Source organism: Culex quinquefasciatus, chromosome 2 (assembly GCF_015732765.1).
Source record: "Culex quinquefasciatus strain JHB chromosome 2, VPISU_Cqui_1.0_pri_paternal, whole genome shotgun sequence".
Taxonomy (NCBI): domain Eukaryota; kingdom Metazoa; phylum Arthropoda; class Insecta; order Diptera; family Culicidae; genus Culex; species Culex quinquefasciatus.
Window position 1 is genome coordinate 209,706,185 of NC_051862.1, and position 20,027 is coordinate 209,726,211.

The window sequence follows — 20,027 nt, forward strand, 5'->3', positions numbered from 1 at the left end:
CTGTTTCATTCAATACTAAAACTTTGAGTATTTTTTTTTTTGTAAAAACATAATTTTGTGAAAAATTTGATGAATGTGTTCTACCACTTTCGAAATATACGCAAAAATCCCGAACATTTGACACCCATATTGTAAAAAAATTAAGTTTGAAGTGAAAATGAACATGAAAATTTTATATCCCGATCATTTGTGACTCATATTGTAAACCTCAAATTTAGAGTTTTTTATTCGAAAAAACGTAGTTCTATAAAAAAGAAATGTTTTCACAAATATGTTTTAATATTTTCGAAATGTATGAAAAATTCCGATCATTTTATACTCATATTGCAAAAAAACTGAAATTTTGAGTATTTTTTCGAAAACATGTAGTTTTGTTGAAAATTTGTGTATGTTCATGAATTTGTGCAATAACTTCCGAAATGTATGAAAAATTCCTGATCATTTGATACCCATTTTGCAAAAAACTGAAATTTAGAGTACTTTTTTCGAAAAAACGTAGTTTGTGAAAATTTTGAGAATCTCAAAAAAAATGTGTTAAACTTTCAAAATGTTTAAAAATCCACTACCATTTGATGACCATAATGTTAAAAACTGAAATTTTGAATACTTTTTCGATAATATGTAGTTTTGTGAATTTTTTTAGTACTTTCAAAAATTGTGTTACATATTTCGAAATGTATGATAAAAATTTTAATGGTAGGGTCATTTAATATTCATATATTAAAAAGCTGAAATTTTGAGTATTTTTTTTCGAAAGTACGTGGGTTATTGATAATTTTAAGTAAGTAAAAATTGTGGCATTCGAATAGTATGAATAAATCACGATCATTTGATACCCATATTGCAGTAACAAAAATAAATAGTATTTTTTTGAGGTTTGCATCATTGCATTTTCATCAAAATACTGGAAAAATACGTTTGTTTTGGCAATCTCCTTGAAATGTTTCAGTCAAAAACAAAAATTCATTGAGGTTATATTTTTTGGTCAAATGTGCTTTTTTCATTTGTTAAAGCACATTCGTCTTATTTATTTATTTATTTTCAAAATTTTGTTTAGAAATGTTTTGTTCTAAGGCTGGTACAAATTTTATTTGAAGTTTTTGTCAGAGGGCAAAAAACATTTTTTCAAAAAACGTCAAAATTTCAATAGAAATTGAAGTGCAATTAGCTGAAATCGATTTAAAATGCATTCCCCTGAGTTTAAAATCATTTTTAGCATGTTCGGGTTGATTTAAACATCTTTTGAATTTTTGAAAATTTTCGATGTTATATCGCAAAAAGTTTTTTTTTGTTTTTTATTATTTATTTGTTTTTGTCAAATTTTACTTTTTTAAAAAACTTAAGATCGCAAAACAACTGGACTAGTTCCAAATGCATTTTAAAGCAGTTTCTGCATTAACATGTTCACATTATGGCTTGCTGTTATATTTTTTTTATTTTTTGTTTTTTGCATCGGCCTAATTTGACAAGAGCAAAATCAAAAAAACAAATTGATGAATTTTGCATTATGCTTTATGAGAAATCAAGGTGAATTAAGGTATTTATCAGAATTAACGAGTATATTAGTTTCTGTAAATCAATTCAGTTTATCTCTTTAATACAGTGCAGACTCGATTATCCAAGGCCTCGAAAAAATTTCACTTCGGGTAATCGAATCATGATAAAATAGTAGTTTATGCAACAAGTTGCAAAAAGAGGATTTTTTCAGCACGAATCGTACATTTATTCAACGAGGTTCACCGAATAAATACGAAGAGTGCTGAAAAAATCAAGCAATTCCAAAAAACACACACTGAGTGAAATTTTATGTCAAATTTTCATGTACTTTGTCAATAACTCGTTTAAATCAAAAAAATGTTGAAAAGTGTTACTTTTCGAAACAAGTGCTGAACAGTTCAACTTTTCAGCACCCATTTGACTGCTGAAAAATAGAACTTTTCAGCATTTATTTTGAAAAGTGTTGCTATTCGATTCTATTAGTTTTGGTACAGAAAAGTAGGCTATTTCGTTGTTCAAGAATGACAGGAAAAGTAAGTAGTTTCACGACGGAATTGCAAAAAGTGTTTTTATGTCTTATTTTTGATGGTCCTATGGCCCATAAACTACTCTAAAATGATTAAGAATGTTTAAATCCAAGATGGCGGCTAAAATGGCCAAAAACAGGAAAAAAATAGTTTTGGTCATGATACGATTATCCAAAGTCTCATACCAAATTATGGATAATCGATTTTCGGATAATCGAAACTTCGTATAATCAAGTCTGGACTGTATATCTACGAACAGAAAGTTTCTTTACGGCCTGCCATGAGTTATATTTCTATTTCAATGGATACAATAGAATAATTGCGTGTACAATAAAACAATTAAATGTTTTGCATTAAATAGGTAAAAAATATGCTCGAAATGTTTAAAGTAATGCTAAAACACTGCTCTTTCTTTCAGAAAAATTAACCTGATTTTCAGAAGTCAATTATTACAATCAACTAGTTATGGCTCTTCGGAAGCACTTCACAGAGCTTTCATTGAGAACAACACAAACATACCAACCCAAAGCGCTCTGTAATCACAAAAAGAAGCTTTCACATTTTCTCTTTCCCAACCAGTAACAACAGTAAACCACCCATTTCTGTCATCATTTTCTCCGTCGTTCCACTTTCCAACCGTTCCAACCATTTTCCGCTTTCTCACGCTTCTGATTTTTCATTTCCACTCTTCTTTCTCTCCCAAAACTCAAACAAAGACACGTGTGTCACGCTACTCTCCCAATCTCCCAATCGCAAAAGAGCTTTCCTCCTCTCTTGATCGAGTTTCTCTCCCAATTTTCCTCTGACGATCGATTCCGTGTAGTGGCACGCTCCCTCCACACCAAAGTAACACCAGAGTCAGTCCAGTAGTCGTCGTCGAGCCGTCGTCCGTTGCTGAACCGCCCTTTTGGAGAGCGCAAACGGACACTCGCCCTCGCTGCCGGAGGATTTCGGGCCTCCCCGGAAACGGTAGTAGCGGACAGTAGTAGTGTGGGGGGGGACAGAGGTGTGTTCCCCTTTAAAAACTATTTCACCCATCCCAGTTGGTTTGGGGAAAACAACGGGAGAGGGGGCAGAAAAGGGTTCTGTGGGAAAAGTTACAACCAGCGGAGAGCGTTAAGACTCTGAAGAAAATAAACGAAAATTTCCAAGCACGTGACCGTGGTTTTGCTGGAGTTGAACGGTGGTGACCAGTGGCGTACGAAAAGGGGGCGAAGGGAAGTGACCTCTTGAAGACCGGTGTTTCGGTGACGGAAAATCGAAGGAAAATTATAGATTTTTCCCCGCCTGTGGCAGTGAGCTGTGGGAGGAAGAACGGGAAAACCTTTGGTGTTTGAGATGTGAAAAACCGGGTGTGGAAATTGGATGCTTGCACGAAATCCAAGGAATAAAAACCAGGAAAAAATCAGCTGTGGAAAGTTTAAGAAAGGAAAATTCAACAACCCCAAAGAAAAGGCAAGCAAAATTCGTGTCCAGCAAAGTCTAACGAAGATAAATGTGTCGCTGGAATCGAAAGTGAAAACTTCACAAAACCTCGCCCCCACCCAACAATTGGATTTTTAACCGGGAGGGGGTCGCCCACTTGTGGGACGACGACCAGCCCCACCGCCGAAAGGATAGACCGGACACTGGACGCTGAACTGGACTGGCCGAAAGTGAAAAAGGTTGGTTGGTCTACCCCATGCTGGCTGCAGGCCTTCAATAATTCAGGCTTTAATTATAACGAAAATATAACCTATTAGAATGGTGTGTGTGGGTGAGGGGAAGGGGTGGAAAGGGGAAGGGGAGGAAGGACCTTCCCCAATGTGGCCCACCTGCGGTTGCTGGTGTGGAGAAGGGTGGTGGAATTTTCCTTCCTTTTTGTTCCGCTGGGAAGGTCGATAAAATCGATCTGGAGCTTTTATTTCGGTTTTCTGTTTCGAATGCGTTTTTTTATTTACTTTTTTTTATGTTTGGTGATCAACTAGTTGGCTAGAGTTGGTATTTCGGTTGAAAGAGGTAGTAAAAACACTGAGAATTGGATGCTTGTTTGAAGCTACGACAAAATTTGAACTCGAAAATTCTTTGAGAAAAGTGAATTTTGGCTTTAAAAAAAAGTTGCAACAGACTACAAAATAAGCCTAGTAAAGTGAGTGAGCTGACTTAGTGGCAGAATTTAAATTGAACATTATTTGTATAATAATTTTTTTAAGGCAAGTTATCATTTATAAATTTCAAAAATCAAAACAAAAAATTAACAAGAAATTTGAACAAAAAGATATCGGAACACGTTTTTCTCAATCTTCTCCAACAAATATTTGTGTAGTTATTTGACTAGCCCACTGATTTCCAAACTATTTTTGACCAGGCCTTACTTTCCATACATCAATGGTGGGGCCAGGACCTCGCCAGAAAAATGTGTTCATGAATTTGCGCTATACTCATGAATAAGTTCCTTCTTGGTTCGCAAATTCATGAACACATTTCACGATTACGGGAATTGATTTTTTTTCTGTGTGGTAGGGCCCAGTACCCACTTTGGGAAACACTGGACTAGCCAATTATGTATTAATATTATGATTTTAAGCATGAGTGATTAATTGGATTTTCATTTCAAGTTAACAAATCTTTTTTAGTTTACCCGAGCAGACGGAAATAACTTGGGAATTAAATTTTTTGATGTTTGAAAATACAAGGCCAATAACTTTTTTGTTATTTATAACAAGATTTGTTATTAGTCGTTATGAATTTTTTGTAATTGTAATAACAGACTATTGACATTTTTAGTTATTCTTGGAACAAATTTTTGTTATTATTATTTTTTTAACAACTAATCCAATCATCCCAATAACAGTTGGAGGTATTCTTCCATAACAAAAAATGTTATTCCAAAGTTGTTTTGGCTTTCAATCAATATCAGACAAATAATAAATTTTGTTATGATAACATAAACTGTTTTTCAACTCTTATGCAAAAATTGATTTTTCAAGAAGAATCCATAACACTTTCTGTTATTTAAACAGTATTTGTCTAATCTAATCTAATCTAATCTAATCAGACCCTAGCGCAGCCAATCTTTCGAAGGGATCCTGGAGAGTGCCTTAGGTTAGATGACGCCTAGCACTCTTCTTGTCATTTATTAACATTTGTAGTGCGCCATTGCATTGAAATGCATTGAAACATCACAAGCGTTAAAGCGGCCAGGCCTACTGCGTAAAGCCGTATCGCAGAGATGACTCGTAATTGGGTTGAGTTTGAGCACTGAGTGTTCGAACAACAACACAATTCTGAATCGACAGGGGAGGAAGAAGCGTGGGGACACACCACCATACGCTCCGAGATTTGGTTGTATTCATTGGGAGCACCATGCTAAGAAGGTTTGGTACTCCGGGGGACCCTCTGGGATGGGACATTGTATTTCCACGAATGCCCTGGACACTATTTGCCGTGGTTATAGCGCCACAACTCGCTCTCTGTAACAGTATTCCTAGTTCCAGTCCACGCTCACCAAGTCGTCATGGCCTAGTGGTTAGCATTTTTGCTTACCAATCCAAAGGACGGGGGATCGAACCCTGCCTCGAGCGACTTTGATTTTTCGTTCATATTCATCATTTCAAATTCATGTGTTCTTAACTTTCTCGTTGGGAGCAGATGGGCATCGAACCCAGAACCATTCGCTTACAAAGCGAACACCGTAACCAGTCAGCCACGGCCGCTCCATATAAATCTGTTGAGAGTCATATCCAGATTACCAAGTCCGCGCCCCAACCGTCTCGGCTATCTCACCGTCTATGTTATTTAAACAGTATTTGTAATGGAAATGGCATGAATTTAGTTATTACCATCAGTTCGGGTACTTAAATAAGGCTGATACACACTTTTTTTAAAGTTTTTGTCCCTCGGCTCTGGTCGAGGTCAAACCAGATTCTCGAAATTAGGATAGAAAAGAATCACAGCATGCATTATCATTACAATTATGCTTTTATCATAATTTGCAAAATATCAATGAATTTATTAAATTTTGTACCGATTTGTGGTCCGAAAATTATTTTTTTCGAGCTTAAACAGTAGATTAAAACCCTCTCAAGCCAATGGTTACTCCAGAGCACCAAATTTTTTTGTCTTCACACTTAAATTTCTCTGCAACCATGCATTTTTCAACCTGGTTTAACCTGCATTAGGTTATATAGAATATTAACTTATAACCATTAAAATTTCATCCAATTTTGTCCAACCAGTTACGAGTAATGAAGAAAAACGAAAAAAAAAATCATGATTTTGCTATGCGCGGGAAGAGGTTAATGAAAATTCATGAATAAGCATTTTATAAAGCAGTCTTAATAATGTACAACCGATTTTACATTTTTTTTTTCAATAATTTTTTTTTTGTAGGGGGGCGGGGGTTGAATGTTGATGGGGCAAAAAATTAACATTTGCAGTGGCCTTATTATGATTAAAGACATTTAATAGAAAATATTTTTAGAATCATGTTTTCGCCCTAAAAACTATTTTAAAACTAATTTAAGGTTATGGAAAATCAACTCGTATTCTTAATATGGAAACGAAAACATTCGTAAATGATTCTAAATAAATAAATAAGTGAAGTGACTGTCAAAAATTGATTTTAAATTTTATTGTCAACAATGTTCTGGTTATAAATGTTAAAACAGTGTTAAAATATTTGAATATTTTTGGAAATTTATTGAAAAATGCATCAAATCAAACCATCCACATTAACGACCCCCGGGTCTTTTGTGGTCTCTATTGCACGTTTCTGCTCGAACCTAGGAGTCCGAAGGCTTGAATGGGGAGAGCACCCAAACCTCTTTCTACTCCAAGGAACCTTCCACCCCAGTGTTTGAACTGACGACCTTCGGATTGCGAGTCCAACCACCGCCAGCGATTCCACCGGAGTAGGCTTGGTTTGGTGTGTTGTTTGTACTTATGGCATGGAGACGAGACTCCTACACCTGGAATGACTTAACGGCCTAACAACCAAGGCCAGGACCGACGTTTCACTTCCTCATCCGATGAAAGGTTACAGCAGATGGGAATCAAACCCAGAATCATCCGCTTACAAAGCGGACAGCGTAACCATTCGAAAAATGCATAAAAGTGTTGAAAAAGGATAAAAAGAAACAAGTTAAAAAGTTTGGCAAGAAAAATAATTGTTAAGTTAATATGTGTCCTTAAGCTGATAAATAAAATCAACTTCAAAAAACGAAATTTTCAATAGATCCTTTTAAATCGAGTGATCAACCAAAAACAAATTAAAGCAAAATACACAGCACAGTAAAAAAAATGTGTAAATTTGGAAGGTGTAATTTCGGAAGGTTGAACATTACCTCTTTTATGATGTTATTTTACCTCAATTTAGACTGAAAAAGCGACGTTATTTCTAAATAGTGTTAAAATAATACATTTTCAGAGGTAAAATTAATTTTTTTTTGTGACATAAAAGATGTACCCCTTCCCAGAATAAATATTATCATGATTTATTTTTCTGTGAGCTTTTCCACAATTAATTTATGTACGTATCCATGTATTGTTGACAGAGAATTGTTTTTTGGTTTAAAACCAAACAGTTACAACATTTGGAAAATTTTTATATAGCTTACACCACATCCAAAAATGGTCGACTGCTCTTTGATTTTCATGAAATTTTGAATTGAAGGGAGAATTGTGGTCATGAAAATTAATTTAAGTTTCATTTTATGATATATCGAGATGACCGAGATGTTTTTTTATGGCGTTCCAAAAAATTGCCATTTTGAAGCTTAAACATATTTTAAAAATCGTAACCATTTTCCGTTATTTAAGTGTAGAGAGTCGTAGGACATGTAAACTCATATGAAATTTTATGTATTTACGCTGAATCCAATACATTCTATAATTAATTATGGTTTTGGTAAAAACATTGATATTTTTTTTTGGAGAAATTTTCAGTTGAAATCAACTTTTTCATAATTGAGGTAGGTACACAGAAAAAAAAATCATGGTAATATTACATCTGGGAAGGAGTACATCTTTTATGTCAGTAAAAATCTGTAATTTTACCTCTGAAATGTGTAATTTTACCACTTTTCTGGTGTAATGCCAAATTTTCAGTCTAAATTGAGATAAAATTACAACATTAAAGAGGTAATATTCAACCTTCCAAAATTACACCTTCCAAAATTACACCTTCCAAATTTACATAATTTATTACTGTGTACAATAACATCCCCCAATTTTGGAGAAGGCAATTAAGAGCAGAGTTTTTCTGATCTGAATAAAACAGTCTTGAAAATGTAGTTTTTTTGTTTTAAAAGAACGACCTTTACTAGTGAAAAAGCAAGAGAATGTTGAAATAAAGCTCCTAAAGGTTGCCAGAAAAGATGCATTTGACAAGCTATTGACAAATTATCATAAAAGTGTTTCAAGTTTGTGGGTGTTCCGAATATGAGGGATGACTGTAGTGTTTTTTGTGTAATTTGGCAAGGTTATTTTTTATAGCGTTAAAATTTGTTGCGTACAAAGGAGACAGGAGACAAAAACAAAAGAAAAAATACATGCATGAGTTTTCTTGACTAGGTATAATTTTTTTTTATACAGTGATTTTGGCATTTTTTGGCATTTTTTTTTGAATTCACTTCTCCAACTCAGTCGATTGATTTTGAAAGTTTTTTTAGAGTAAAAAAAAAACTATGCATACTATGGGCCTTCTAAACTCTGACCTCCAAAGATATAGCGAATACAACTCCGATTTCGACTTCAGCTCTCCAAAAAGTTCTGACTCCACCGATTCTGACTTTTACTCTGACTTGAGATCTAACAGTTAAAATAAAAAACGATACTCTTCGGAAATGTATATTTTATTTTTGCATTTTCCAGTCACCATTGTTATCGTTCAAATTTTGTCATTTTTTAATGTGTTGAATCCAGCAGCTTCACTGATTTTTTTTCCAATTTGTACTAGAATTTGTTATTTTAAAGAGATTCATAATGAATGATCTATCCATTAAACAGGCATGATTATCTGTACATTTCTACGTGTATTAGTATTTAAAAACATATATATTAAAAATTGAATAATATTTTTATTAGACTCATCTGAAAAATTCGGACCGATTTAAAGATAAGCCAATCGTCATAGAATTGAGAAGAATAAATAACATTGACCTACCAAAAATAAAAAGGCAGGTTTTATAAAGGATGTCTAAATTGGAGATTTGTTTCAAAGTTTCAATTTTTCCAAATCATAAATAATTTTTTTGCAATTCCGTCGTGAAACTACTCACTTTTCCTGTAATTCTTTAACGACGAAATAGCCTACTTTTCTGTACCAAAAATAACAGAATCGAATAGTAACACTTTTCAAAATAAATGCTGAAAAGTTCTACTTTTCAGCACTCAAATGGGTGCTGAAAAGTTGAACTTTTCAGCACTTGTTTTGAAAAGTAACACTTTTCAACATTTTTTTTATTTGAACGATTTATTGAAAAAATACATGAAAATTTAACTTAAAATTTCACTCAGTGTGTGTTTTTTGGAATTGCAAAAAATGTTGTATGGAACTCGTTAAAACTTGATTTTTTCAGAACTTCGTATTTATCCAACTCGGTGAACCTCGTTGGATAAATGTACGACTCGTGCTGAAAAATCCTCTTTGCAACTTGTTGCATAAACTACTATTTCAACACTTATTTAAAATCAGTCTACTGGAAAATTTAAAGGCCAATTTTTCTTCTTTTTATTGTGGAAATTAATAAATAGTTTTTTCATGGCCGTTTCAGAAAAAGAAGCAGGATTGTATTTATAAAAGGATAATTAGATTAAATATTCCTACCTGTATTATTTTAAAAATTGTTGCAAACAAAATCCTACAATTTTAAATGATGAAATAATGTTAATGTTTAATTTTATACTACCATTGATCACCTTCCTGAAAGCAGAACCAAATGATTAAACCAGCTTCAACTTGTGTAATAATGTTTAAAATTATTTTAAAGAAATCTCTCCCCTTCCACCTTTGCACCAAAGCCGTTTATTAGATATTATCACAGAAGCAAATTTCCCCTCACACACACGTTAAGCACGGTCTGGGAGAATCATTTGCACACCTCGTGCGCGCACTCTTCCTAAGCCATTGAGCAAGTATGCAAAGTACAAAATTCAATTATCTCCACTGCATTGGAGGGACTCTGTGCAAGGGCGCCAGCCAGTGCCAGCTGCTGAGTTGAGGTTTTCAGGAACACCCGAGCAAGACGCAAAAGTAAACGCGGTTTTCTTCGAATTTTCGCTGGTGGTTGGAGTGAAAGAATATTGCTGCGAAAAACACAGCCGGGAAAAGAAACTTTTCAGAACGAAATTCCCCTGCGGGCTTTCGGTTTCGCTTCGGAGGCTCCCAGAACGTTTGCTTTTAAGGAAGATGTATTGTTGAAAGGAATTGTGTTTTCTTTCTTGAAGTTTGAACTGTTTTTGCTTGAAATTACACAATTAATTGGGATGAGTTCTCTTTAAAGGAAATCAAGAAGGTTTTTGGGACGCTTGAAAAATCATGATTTCATAATTTTAAGTTGGAAACTCTCGATTCCAAACCGCACTTTCGACTCGAAGTCCAGTCAACATCATGTTGGCAGTCCCTGCTGGGAGGTTATAATGTATGAAACATCCACACAAAGTAACAATAAATATTTTCATTCATTCACCCTTCGGCAACGAGGCGCGTGTCGTCGACTGAAACCGCAAAATTGCTCTACAACTCTCCTCGTCGGTGGTCGCGGGACATGGTCTCCGTCGACGAGTGCGTGGTGAGCTTTTACCCAACCTTCCTCCACCCCTATCACCCACCTGTCGTAGTCGTAGCAAAGGGGTAGTATGTAGCTTTCCGTGCCAAACGCAAACAGTCGTGATGTGGTACAATTTAGTGGAGCTTTCATGAGCTCGCTACTCAAAGAATCAGATTCACACTTACACACACACACAGACAGGAGCGAACCTGAGTGCGCTTGTAAAATCAATATTTTTGTCCCTTTGGCGGGAAACTTGACGGTTCGTCATGAGGGCTAAGAAAAAGGACCTTTCAAGATTTTGGTTCAGAGGGGTGCATGGTTTGGTTCTAGAGTAATTATCAAAAATATCGCATTTTTTTGGTTTTTGAATTTTAATTTTTTGATTTGGAAAAAACGTATTCTTTAATTTTCAAAAAAGGGGGCTAAAAATATATCTTCTGAGCCATAGTGCGTGATGGTGGTTTAGAAGATATGATTTCTAAAATAATCATGTTGGCATGTCATCATTATAATGAGTCAGTATTTAAAGCAAAATTTAATTTGCAATCGAAAAGTATTCTACATTTTTTTATTTTTGGTAAAATGTACCGATTTCAAGTTAAATATTTTTGAAAGCTTACAAATTTATTTCTAAGTTTCACCTAATTAGCCTGAAATTTTCAACTTACCATGTGGGTATGTGGAAATTGGAGTATAAAATGATATTTGACGTTTATAAAGTGTTTTGCACACATATCTGCCTAAATAAAATGTTATAACATTGACAGAACCACTTTTAAAGCCAAAATTGGAGAAACCCTCCTGCCACGTGGTGGCTGATTGACATGTGGCGTCCTCTGATCGAGGCAGCCTTCTTAGCGTGCTTTGATTTATCCCTGTACATTTTGTTGGGACTATGACAATTTCGGCGATGCCGGAATGAATCTGCTTCTAGGCAAGATTAGAGGCCTCGGATCATCTTGCACCCTTCAGAGGAATTGTTTCCCAGACCATCCCCTTGGACCCCATGGTATGCAAAATTCGTTAAATTTCAACGACAGACTTGTACAGAGCAATGTACCCAATTGCTCAAGTTTTACGGGTTAATTCCCATTGAAACTTGTTCCTGCTCAAGGCAAGCCAATTTTCAAACAAATGGGCTGAAATTTGGGCTGTAAGCCCCATTTTGAGTACTCTTTCGGGCAATCTCATACACTTTTTGATTTGAGCAATTTTATTTTTTTTACCCGGGCTATTATATATAGTATAAATGGTTAAATTCTGTTGAAACATTTTGGTTTAACGGGAAAAATCAAATTAGTCACAAATATTTGGTCATTTTTATTTTAAATGATAAGTTAAGTCAGATACACTTTTCCATGGATAATTTAAAAATTTCAACTGAAATTTGGCCTCAGCAAATATTACGAAAATGTTACGTCACTCCGAACCCGCTTCAAATACCAATCAAAAATTAAGTTTAAAAACTAATATTTTTCAAAAGAAAATCCAATGTTTAAATTTCTTCTTTGCAATACCGTCGTGAAACTACTTACTTTTCCTGTCATTGTTGAACGATGACAAAGCCTACTTTGTATGTAAAAAGTTACGTAAAATCAAATTTTGATCACAGAAGGCTGAATAAGCAAAAAAGCAAAACGTCAACAATGGAAAAAGGCAGAACGAAGGTTGTCGGGTTATGGCCTATCTACAATCACTTAAATTAGAAAATTTCACTTAGCTTAGGAGTTTGAATCAATGGAAATGAATCTGATCTTCTACAATGAAAAGGAATAAAATTAGAAACTTGACGTATGGTTTGGAAAATTTCAAAATCTACGGTAAGTTGACGTTTATATATCAAAGGTAAACAAACAACTGCATAGCAACGTATATCAGCCCAGCAAATTTTCTAAGTTGATTGTGGATGACGGCCGTAAGTTGTGTACATTTTCTAAGTTTTACTTTGCTTAACTATTCTAAGCTAAGTGATTGTAGATAGGCCATTAGGCTTGTTTTTCTATATGTTTTTAGATGTTTCTAAAAAAGAGCAGTTTATCAAAATGTTGTAAAGAATTATTTTAGAATTTTATCGTTTCTTTTAATTTGAAACTCATTATAAGCTTTTTTTTATTAGAAAAAATTAAACAAATGAATTTTTGTGAGATATCTGTGTATGCATTCTTTTAAACGTGAGCAGCTTTTAAACAAAACTCCGATTTTTTTGCATTCTTTCACATAGTAAAAGCACATTTAATCTTTTATATTGAAAAAGCTATAAAATTTTACTTTTTGTAGGGTTTTACATTTCGCTCAATATAATAGTTAATGGATAGTTAAACAGTAACGCCATTGAAAATAAAACATTTTTTCCAAAAAAAATCTAAATTTCCACGAAAATATAAATGGGTAATTCTCCGCCAACTCACACAGCAGTTGCCCCGACCCCTCTTCGATTTGCGTGAAACTTTGTCCTAAGGGGTAACTTTTGTCCCTGATCACGAATCCGAGGTCCGTTTTTTGATATCTCGTGACGGAGGGGCGGTACGACCCCTTCCATTTTTGAACATGCGAAAAAGAGGTGTTTTTCAATAATTTGCAGCCTGAAACGGTGATGAGATAGAAATTTGGTGTCAAAGGGACTTTTATGTAAAATTAGACGCCCGATTTGATGGCGTACTCAGAATTCCGAATAAACGTATTTTTCATCGAAAAAAACACTAAAAAAGTTTTAAAAATTCTCCCATTTTCCGTTACTCGACTTTAAAAAATTTTGGAACATGTCATTTTATGGGAAATTTAATGTACTTTTCGAATCTACATTGACCCAGAAGGGTCATTTTTTCATTTAGAACAACATTTTTCATTTTAAAATTTCGTGTTTTTTCTAACTTTGCAGGGTTATTTTTTAGAGTGTAACAATGTTGTACAAAGTTGTAGAGCAGACAATTACAAAAATTTTGATATATAGACATAAGAGGTTTGCTTATAAATATCACGAGTTATCGCGATTTCACGAAAAAAAGTTTTGAAAAAGTTGGTCGTCATCGATCATGGCCGTTCATGGTCACTCGCGACAGACACGGACGACGAAACAAAGAGAAATGCAAAAAGTTACTTTTTCAAAACTTTTTTTCGTAAAATCGCGATAACTCGTGATGTTTATAAGCAAACCCCTTATGTCTATATATCAACATTTTTGTAATTGTCTGTTCTACAGCTTTGTAGAACATTGTTACACTCTAAAAAATAACCCTGCAAAGTTAGAAAAAACACGAAATTTTAAAATGAAAAATTTTGTTCTAAATGAAAAAATGACCCTTCTGGGTCAATGTAGATTCAAAAAGTACATTAAATTTCCCATAAAATGACATGTTCCAAAATTTTTTAAAGTCGAGTAACGGAAAATGGGAGAATTTTTAAAACTTTTTTAGTGTTTTTTTCGATGAAAAATACGTTTATTCGGAATTCTGAGTACGCCATCAAATCGGGCGTCTAATTTTACATAAAAGTCCCTTTGACACCAAATTTCTATCTCATCACCGTTTCAGGCTGCAAATTATTGAAAAACACCTCTTTTTCGCATGTTCAAAAATGGAAGGGGTCGTACCGCCCTCCGTCACGAGATATCAAAAACGGACCTCGGATTCGTGATCAGGGACAAAAGTTACCCCTTAGGACAAAGTTTCACGCAAATCGAAGAGGGGTCGGGGCAACTTTTCCCGATTTCGTGTGAGTTGGTAGAGAATTACCCAAATCAAATCACCTGCAAACAATCTGAAATGCATTTTTCTGCTCTGATAATCATATTTAGTATGTTTAGAAATGGAATAAAATGATTTGAAATTTTATTAAATTTCGATGTACAGCACCGCATTTTTTTCGCAAACAATAAAACTTTCGTAAATACTTAGATATTTTGAAATGATTTCAAAACAACTAGACAGGTTTAAATGCATTTTAAAACACTTTTTATTCAATACAATGTTGAAACCGAGCCATTCAAATTTTAAAACATTGTTATTTGTTTGTTCCTTCGACATTGGTCAGAGTCGAGCGACATAAACATCAAAAAATATTTGCAATGGCCTAAATATAAATCATGAAAATTATACAATTTGGTAGGGGTACATAAAAAGTGTGTCAATTTACCTCTAAAAATGTTTATTTTTAGAACTTTTCTGGTGTATTATCACTATTTCAGTAAAGATTGAGGTAATATGATAGCTTGAAATTTACAGCAACCAAATTTATAAAAAAATACCATGTAATTTGCAATCATTTGTTTCCAAAAAATCTATGTTGCTGTAAACAGAAATTTAACAAAAAAAAAAACACAAATATTGTTGAAATGTTTCTACAGTTCAATAACTCATAAGGAATGCAGGAAAACCATTTTCAATTAATATCGGTCAATTGCACTACGTCGTGAAATACCATTTCTTAACAGTAGCAATGAAATACACGGGTCCCCACAGACCGTTATTATGAAAAAAATTCCACCCAAACCAATGATTGGACATGGTTCCTGGGACCTTCCTGGGACCATTCTGCACCTCTGGGCCGAGTTTCAAAATATTTGCCGGCAGAAATTTCAAATACGGTCAGTTTTAGTGTTTCGAGTAGAAATTAAGGAGAAATCACATGTAAAATGCGTAGGAAATGAGCAAAGTTTCAATGTTTCAACTCCAAAACATTAGTGGTCATGGTTTTACATTGTATTAACATGTAGCAGAATGATATAAAAACGATTTACAGCACTGACTTAGCCGGATCAAGCCTAAGTCAAGTGACTTAGGTATATAATTTACAAGTTTATACCTTAATATTAAAAAAAAATTCTTACATCAAGGAATTTTAAGTCAAGGAAAACTAGATTGCACAAAAATTACTTAAAATGGGGTGACTTTGAGCCTAGGGGTGACATTGTACCAATAAACGCATAAAGATTGCTTTGATAAGCTTGAATTTTATGTTAATTTATTTATTTGTAGATGGATTAATTTGATCTATTTATGTTCCCACAAAGAAATTCGATGATATTGCTACGCAAATCTGCTTGTTCTGATTTAAAATTAAATTAATTAAAATAAATTTAAAATCTTCTGGAATCCTCCTAATTTGAAAATAATGCTCACATCTTTCAGTTCTGAATCAATACCTACTGAAATCAAATAAAACAATCAAAATAATAGGGACAACATAATCTTAGAACAATATTTGCAACGATTATACTTTGCAATTCAAGCTTATCGAGCTTGTTGTTAAGCTATCTGGCTATTATAAAATCGTTAAATTTGGTACAATGTCACCCCTAGGCTCAAAGTCACCTCATTTTAAGTAATTTTTGTGCAATCTAGTTTTCCTTGACTTAAAATTCCTTGATGTAAGAATTTTTTTTTAATATTAAGGTATAAACTTGTAAATTATATACCTAAGTCACTTGACTTAGGCTTAATCCGGCTAAGTCAAGTGACTTAGGCGGAAATAGTTATAAAAATAGCAAAAAATCAAATATTTTGATCAACTCTTTTTGACATGGTGTATAATTAACCCTCTACCGCCCAATTTTTTTTTCGAAATTTTGTTTTTTAACGTGCTTAGGAGGTCATTTTAAGTAACTTTTGTTTACGAGAAACTTAACTTCTCCTGTTTTATGTTTTTCTTGTTTCATTTTAATTATTTTAATTTGCATTTTTCTTGTTTAGTTTATGTTTGTTTTTGGTAGTATTTGCCTATTCTACCACCTCCTATCATTACTTTTTGCCTATCTTATTTTTTCAGTCACTTTTACAATTTTTTGCTTGTTTTTCACATTTTCTGAAAAATATAAAATGGCACCATTATCATTCAAACTGTTTAAGAGTTCATAGAGGCATAGTCTGGGAAACTAGAAAAATTACTGCATACTTCTTTTTACTTGAAATATAGGAAATGTTAGTAAAAAATACAGCCAAAGTTGACTCCTACAAATTTCATTTTTAAAAACTTTGGCAAGTCAATCATCCAACCCATAAATTTTCTAAAAAGTTTAAAGTCCTTTTTTCCAACCCTTTTTAAAAATCAAAAATTGGTTGAAAAAAGGATTATAGGCGATTTCTCAAATCGAAGCCCGTCTAAAGGCGGTGTTGGGTTGTAGAGGGTTAAGTTACAAAAAGTTCTTCAGAAGAGCATTACAGTGTTTTAGAGTTCCTTTCAGCTTTTTTTACATTATAGTCTATTTTGGATTAATAATTATAATAATTATTGCGATTTACTAAGAATTTACCAAGAATTAGATTTTTTTTAAACTTGCTAAAAATTGCGATTTTAGGGCAAAAGATAACATTTGTAAAGCATGGAAAATTTTTTTAAAACCCTTTGAAAACTAAGACACCGTTATCAGATTTATTAATGAACACAAAAATTAATATTATTACTCAGCCAAATCGATTCCATCCCATCAACTGCCATCAATTTGAAAGCAATAAAAAAACTAAATGACAAAAAGGTTGTGTGACCCGATCTTTCTACTAGTGAACAGAATTAAATAACATCACAGAAAGCAGCAGCAGCAAAAAAAAACTAAATTGTTTCTCAACAGAAAATACAACGCCACCCAACCGTTCCATTACAATTTCTTCCTCTCCTTCTCTAATGGGAACTTCATTGGCTCTGAAAATAGTTTTGCTCCGTCTGCTTGCCGGAAAATCAACCCGCTGCTGCTGCTGGCGAAGTGGGGGCCCGTTATTGCAAGGGTTCAACGACGTGGTCCAAGACGACGGTCTGGGGCGAAAATGACAGCGCACGAAATAACTTAAGTTTCCTGGCTTAGCCCAAGTGGAAAAATCGTCGTCGTCTTCGTCCTCGCAGCTAGCAGTTTTCCACGAAAGCTTTTCCCCCCGCAACGCTACAGAGAGAAAACGGGAAAGCAAGAAAGTAGCGGCAGAAATTGGCTGAAATTGCTTTCCAGGAAAGAGCATTTCTGTGTATTTCTGCCTTCTTTCCAACCTCGAAAAAGCTCCTGCTCGAGTTTTGTCCTTCGGGCCGTTTCCGTTTCTGTTCTTCTACGGACTGCTGGAGACGGGGTTGGGTGCCTTTCGCTCGACACATAGATGAATGAAAGTGGGAAATGGAAGGGACACACACCCCCCGGACCTTTGCGAAAAGGTGGGTTGAAGCTGTGGGAGGTTGATGAAGGAAATAGGACAACTCACAGTAGAGGAGACACATGTCGTGGAGCTTGTGATAAGTTACTTTTTTGAAATGCTTTTGTTATTGAGTATATCTCTAAAATAGTGAGCAATCGGAGCAAAGCGTTAAAAAAAGCAGTTTTTAATTAGAATCCATTTAATCTAATCAGTGCCGCTCGGATTACGCTCAATAAAATATTGATATTGAATGTGCCAATCACAGTTAAATGAGCATTTCCACCGTATTAATTGCACCACATTGACTAAACAATAATTTGTAAACAATGCAAAATCCAGTTAATTAAGCATTAAGCCACAAACATGAGTCGAACAGCGCTGTTGTCCTATCAATCACTAAAACATATTGGAATAAACGCACAAAACCCAATCCTAGCTGGTACACACATTCAGAACTAATCCTGTGCAAATCCTTTCATAATACCAACGTTTACGAGCCCGCAAACAATCATAAGCTGACTGCTCTTCTGGTCCTCATCCTCCTCCTCCTCCGCAAAGCTGTCAACACTTTTTCCGAACTCCCTTTTATCGACAGCAACGACAACGCTTTTTCCAAGGCAGAGCAACTTGCACTAATGCCAACAACAAACCATTCTAGTGCTGCTGCCATTAGCAAACCAGCAGCAAATTAATTGCCAATTTATATAATGGGTTTGAATTGCTTCTGATGGGTGTCGGTCGTCGTCCTGAGACAACGACGACGACACACCGGACAGGACAATTAAATTTTACGATCCTTTCACGGAGCTGGCACCGTTTTCACGTGAACGCTCGTACTCCAAACCCATAATCCATCATCGATTCGTTTCAGCAATGACTTGTTGAGCCACACGAACACGACCTAGATAGGTTCGTGCTGGGCATTGTTTGGGTGGGAAAATTCTCCTTCCTGTTTTTCTTGTTTTTCATGAAGCCTTGAGCAAGGAAAGCACGTACATCGTTGTTGAGGATTCGTTGGAACTTTCCTACTTTCTTTGGGATCGCCGCAGGAGCATACAACTGAGCTGGTGAATGGATTGGATGGTGGTTGGAATAATCGATACTATAAACTAGCTGATACGGAATACTAAGCAGGTGTGAAAGATTGTGTACGAGAAGGTTTTAGACATGAAAAAATAACAGAGAACGGTAATGAAATAAGGTGACATATTAAAAACCAAATTTCAATACATTCCAGTCTCGACTATCCGAAGAAACTAGACAAAAAGAATTTAAGGGTGATCGCTGGTTTATTAACTGGTCACTGCCCATGTAAATATCACTTATTCAATATGAGGAAAATCCCAAACGCAATTTGTAGATTTTGTAATATTGAAAATGAAACATCAGAGCACCTGCTTTGCAATTGCGGTTCCCTGACCCAAAGTAGAATTTCATTTTTCGGAAAAGGGGTCTTACAGCCCTCCAATATCAATATATTCCATCCTAGTAGGGTGATAGACTTTATAAAACAAGTCGTACCTAACTGGGACAACACGCAGTAAACAGGAGCTGCCTCTCATAGTTCCATGATGTTGGGTTAACCTGATTTGCTATAAAAAAGGGTCACACCACAATATTCCTCTAATTGGTCGCAGTGGTATCAAGGCTCAACAAAAAAAATCCGAAGTTTCGATTATCCAGAGGTTTGTATGGGACTTGGGATGGGATAATCGAATCACGAAGAAAAATAATGGTTTTATTATGTTTTTTACTTTTAACATCAAATTCGAGAATTGCGACCCCATTTATGTCAAATTTGAATTGTTTATTGCCTTTTAAATTAACAAATGCATTTTTCAATATTTCATCAGCGCCATTTTGGCCGTCATCTTGGAATTTGAAATTCTACATTGTTTTAGAGTAGTTAAGGAGTTAAACTTGATATCGAAAATCATAAAAAAACAACGGAAAAAATGTGATCCGATTATCCCAAGTCGATCGGGATTCTGAATGAGTCTGAAATTATTATTTTTAAAAACATCAGAATATTTCACATAATTTTCTTTTTCTCACATTGACAACCGAACCAAAAGTTTTTGAGATCTCGTCAGATGAAAATAACTGGTTAATTAAGTGACACTTCAAAAAACTAATTAGTT

General features: G+C 34.6%; 1 protein-coding gene across 3 annotated transcripts in view; it reads left to right on the forward strand.

Moving 5' to 3' along the window:
- The first annotated feature begins 2,883 nt into the window (after nt 1-2,883).
- The window catches only part of LOC6051796 (potassium voltage-gated channel protein Shaw), a 261,314-nt gene continuing 244,170 nt past the window's right edge, over nt 2,884-20,027 (forward strand). For all 3 annotated transcript variants that reach the window (XR_005277836.1, XM_038258170.1, XM_038258172.1), the window contains exon 1: nt 2,884-3,688. The gene's annotated coding sequence lies outside the window, so the exon portion shown is untranslated. The remainder of the gene's footprint in view (nt 3,689-20,027) is intronic.